This window comes from Myotis brandtii, unplaced genomic scaffold (assembly GCF_000412655.1).
Source record: "Myotis brandtii unplaced genomic scaffold, ASM41265v1 scaffold316, whole genome shotgun sequence".
Classification (NCBI taxonomy): Eukaryota; Metazoa; Chordata; class Mammalia; order Chiroptera; family Vespertilionidae; genus Myotis; species Myotis brandtii.
The window spans coordinates 580,064-585,006 of record NW_005362116.1 but is presented as its reverse complement, the minus strand read 5'-3'; positions in this window follow the sequence as shown (position 1 = coordinate 585,006).

Here is a 4,943-nt window from a genome sequence, read left to right as displayed (position 1 = left end):
ACACCTGACGGAGGCCCCGCCCCCTGGAAGCACAGGTGCACGCGGGCGTCGACGCTCAGGTGTTGAGGGCTGGCTAGCTCCCTTAGGGCTCCGGAGCCAGGCAGGCGCCCCCCTGTCCTCCGACTCTTTCTGGTGGCGGGGGCGGGGGTAGGAATGGGAGAGCCGGGCTCTCGGGAGAGCACTCACTGCCCCAGGGAACGGCACCTTCCGATCTAACCGGGTTTCCAGAGCTACCCCCCTCCAGCCCTCGCCCCGCGCAGGTTCCCGCGCCACTGGGCTCTAGACGCTTCCACCGGGAAACATCTCTCTCCCCCTATTCCTTCTCCCCCTCCTCCTCCCTTTCTCTACACCCACCTCCTCCCCATTTGCGTTTGGAGGCAGGTACAGGGAGAAGTAAAAGCTTGTGTTGCTTAAAGGAATCGCGGTGCTGCTAAAACTGCTGACTCCCGCGTGGGAGCCGAGGGGAGTGATTTGTTTTATGGGCCCTTCGCTGTCTCATGGGAGGGGGGTGCCAACAGCAGCTCCGGTCTAGAGGGGAAATACTGTGTCTAGTGGGTGACTGATATTTCTCATTTCGTGTTGTGCCGGCTGTTGGAGAAGGGTGTCTGCTTTGCTACTTCACAAGATTCAATTTATTTGCTTTTGTTCAGATCTGCATGTTCCTGCTGCGTTTTAGAGCGTTTAAGAACAGTGTCTTTAAAGCAAAAGGCTAGGCGTGAAATAAGAAAGTAAAAAATTAAGGGAAGGTCGTCCTGACCAAGGGAGGCACACTGGGCATCCTCAATTGTTGGTGGCCACCTGGGAAGAGAGAGTGAGGACCAAACAAAAGACTCTCCAGGGGCCTGGATGGGAAGGATGGAAATAACCAGGCTCCTTGTCCTTTGTTGTTTTGTTTTGTTTTGTTTTGGAGAGAAGAGGAGAGGAGAAGAGAGGAGAGAGGAGAGGAGGAGAAGTGGGGAGGAGCCCTGTGGCCTAGTAGTAATATAAAGCTGGCCTGGGCCATCTCACCCAAGGCAGCTTCTAAGCCCATTTCCTTTCAAAGGATTTTCCCATCCACCGACCCCTGAGTCCTGAAGCATGCACAGACCTCACAAGTACACCTTTCACTTGAGACCTAGTCTGCATAATCCCATCCTAATATTTGCTCACCATTCAGTTCAGTTCAGCCAGTATTCTAGATCTATTAAGAACTAGGTCTAGGCTAGGTGTTGTCCGGACAATTCTATGGCTTGGCCTCTCCCACAAGGACAAAGGACGAAAAGTGTGTGTATGCCCCTAATACATACAGAGCATAAGGTGTGTAGCAGGTATACAGATGATGTGCACCCAGCCAGTGTGGCTCAGTGGTTGAAGGTGGACCTGTGAACCAGGAGGTCACAGTTCAATTCAATGCCTGGGCTTCGAGCTCAATCCCCAGTAGGGGTTGTGCAGGAGGCAGCTGATCAATGATTCTCATCATTGATGTTTCTATCTGCCTCCCCCTTTCTCTAAAGTCAATAAAAATATTTTTTTAACTTATAAAAGAATGCTATGCAAGCATCAAAAAGTCATTATAATTGGAGGAACAGAAACATTTCACAGAAGAGAGAACATTTTTACTGATTCTTAAAAACCAAAGGGGCCAGAATCGGTTTGGCTCAGTGGATAGAGCGTCGGCCTGCGGACTCAAGGGTCCCAGGTTCGACTCCGGTCAAGGGCATGTACCTTGGTTGCGGGCACATCCCCAGTAGGGAGTGTGCAGGAGGCAGCTGATCAATGTTTCTGGCTCTCTATCCCTCTCCCTTCCTCTCGGTAAAAAATCGATAAAAAAACATATTTTAAAAAAAAAACCAAAGGGGAGGGGAAGGGAGGGGATGAATAGATGGAGATCAGGGCAATTTGGGGGCAGTAAAGTTATTCTGTATGATACTGTAGTAGTGGATATAGAACATTATGCATTTGTCAAAACCCATAGAAGTGTACAGCACAAAGAATGAATCTTCATGTAAACTATGGACATTAGCTAATAATAATGCATCAATATTGGTTCATCAGTTATAACAATGTACCACACTAATGCAAGGTGTTCATAAGGGAAACTTGTGGGAGAGTACATGGGGAACTTTGTACTTTCTGTGACATTTTTCTGTAGACCCAAAACTGCTCTAAAAAATAGTCTTTTAAAAACAGATGACTGACTTTGTAGGGCATAAATGGGATGTGAGGCGCAGGCCATTTGGGCTCGGGGAGGAAGGCTGGGGTGGCCACCAAAAGCCAGTGGGAGAAAGGCTTGCTGGCTTGCGAAGGAGACCAGCTCTCTCTGCTCTGCACTGGGAGCCTGTGTGTAAGCTGAGAAATGACGTGATTAAATTTTGATTTGGGTCCCCAGGTTTTACACTTTAGATCTTAACGAGTTTATAGAATTAGAATAGTTAATATTTTCTACCCCAGCTTCTGAGTCTCATCTTTACAGTGTCTCCAGGAAGCTTTTTTTGAGGACCTTGATTCAGCACAGCTCTGAATGCTTTGGCCCATTAGGTAATTTAAATATTTATATTCTGATAATAATGTGAATTACTGAATAAATAAATAATAGCTAATATTTTTTAAAGACTTCCTATGTGCCAGGCACTAATATAGGTACTTTATGTGTATTAACTCATAAGTTTCATAACTCAGCTATGAGACAGATAATATCAATACCTTCATTTCGCAGATAACAAAACCAAGACAGCAAGGAGTGAAGTAACTTGCCCAAAACTGCACACAATTATTTAGTGGCTGACACAATAAGACATGAGGAAAGGCTGGAAAAAAAAAGATTTTAGCTCTAAATCAGCCACATGCGATAAGACCCAATTATGTCACTAACACATTATTGTAGAGGTTTAATCCTCATGCCTTGACATATAAAACACGCCTATTTAAAGGCACCGCTGAGCTGGCATTCTAGACATGATTACCTGCATGTATTTAATTTCAAAGAACCTTGCTGATACCCTAGTTCAGAGCCTCACCACCTCACATCTCTGGATCATTAACTAGATGCCCCATCTGCATTCTTCCTCCCACAACTAACCACCATGCTCAAAAAACACCATGTCACTTCCCTAACCAAAAAAATAGGCTGGTTTCTCCTTCCTTCCATGTCCAATCTAAGCTCCTCTAACTAGCTTTCAGCCTCATCATTTCGCACCATTCACCTTCACTGTGGTCAGCAGCCTCCTCATTAGGCCATGAACATGCTGTGCTCATTTCGGACTCTCTGCCCTGCTTTGTGTTTGTTCGCTGACCTGAAATCCTGCCTTGCTGACCCCTAACTAAACCTTCCCTATTAAGTCCCTTACAAGTCTCTGCCTCCTCTGAGAAGCCAACTCTGATTTCTCCAACCACTGAAAACACACAGGTGCTCCTCCGTCCCCATCTCTCCCTCCTCAAAGGCCTACAGCACCTCGTTATTCCTTGGATTACATACCTCCTTGTGTCTTGTTTGATTGCTTCTTGGCTGTAAATCCTGTCTCCCCAACCATAGTGCAGGTTCTTAAGCAAAGATCACCTCCTTGGCCCCTCCCTCCACTGCCAAGTGTCCTGCTTGCAGCAGACACACTAAATACTCTGATCAGTCTGCATAGGATCATAAAAGCCCACAGATATCACTAGAAATTGTTAGCTAATATTTACAAAAATCCCATAAACTTTATGGCAGGACGCTTGGCCCTTAAATGATAAAAAATATAAACAGAGGGGAAATTTTGGTCCTTTGCACTCCAGGAATTCTAATTAAGGAAGACAAATAAATAGATCCTGAAGGCCATATGCAGAAAATACCCATCAACAAACTGTGAAGTTGGGTCTCTCCATCCTCAGGCCCTTGTGCTCAGAGGATGTCCCTGACCCACCAACCACCAGGCAGGTGGATAAAGGGGGTGGGAACATGTGCTCCAGGTAGAAGAATGTCAGGCACAAAAGCCCAGAGCATGTGCAGAAATCAATAACAAGGTGGTTAGGCTGGGACCTGGGGGTCCTTCAGAGACAGTAGTAAAAGGTGAGGCTGCAAAGGCAGGATGGAGTGGGATCGTGGAAAGTCCCCAATATCTCGCTCACCATTCTGGGTGTTGTTTTATAAGCCAGTGGTTCTGAAGCTTTTGATCTCAGGAACCTTACACTCTTAAAAATTATGGTAGACTCCAAAATGCTTTTGCTTGCTATGTAAGTTATATCAACTGATCTTTACCACATTCAAAGTTCAGACTGGGAACAATTAAAAATCACTTACAATTCACTTTAAAATAGTAATAAGCCCATTACATGTTAACATAATTTTTGTAAGAAAAGTAACTAAATTTCCCAAAATGCAATAGAATAGTCAGAAGAATGGCATTCTTTTACATTTCCACAAATCTCTTTAGTCTGGCTGAAAGGAAGGCAGCTATATTCTTATATCTTCTTCAATATCCGATCTCTAGTGACAGAATGTTTGGGTTGAAATACGTGCAGAAAATCCAGCCTCACCCATTTGGAAAAGGGAGAACTGTTTTAATAGCTTTTTCAGATCATTGTGGATATTCTTCTTTGCTATGACACCAAAACTAAATTTTCAGCCTGGCCTGCGTGGCTAAGTGAATGTGGCTCTATGAACAAGGAGGTCACAGTTCGGTTCCCAATCAAGGGCACATGCCTGGGTTTCGGGCTGGAACCCCAGTGTGGGGCGTGCAGGAGGCAGTTGATCAATGATTCTTTCTCATCATTAATGTTTCCATCTCTCTCTCCCTCTCCCTTCCTCTCTGAAATCAATTTTTTTAAAAAACTAAACTTTTAAAGGTTAGTTGAGATGTGGAATTTGAAACCATATCAGTGAAATTCTTCATATTCTGTTACATTAAAATCTAACAGCTCATATTGCATTTTGAATGGATCTTTTTACCCATGTATAATTTGATAACATCATGCATTGGTCATTTGTA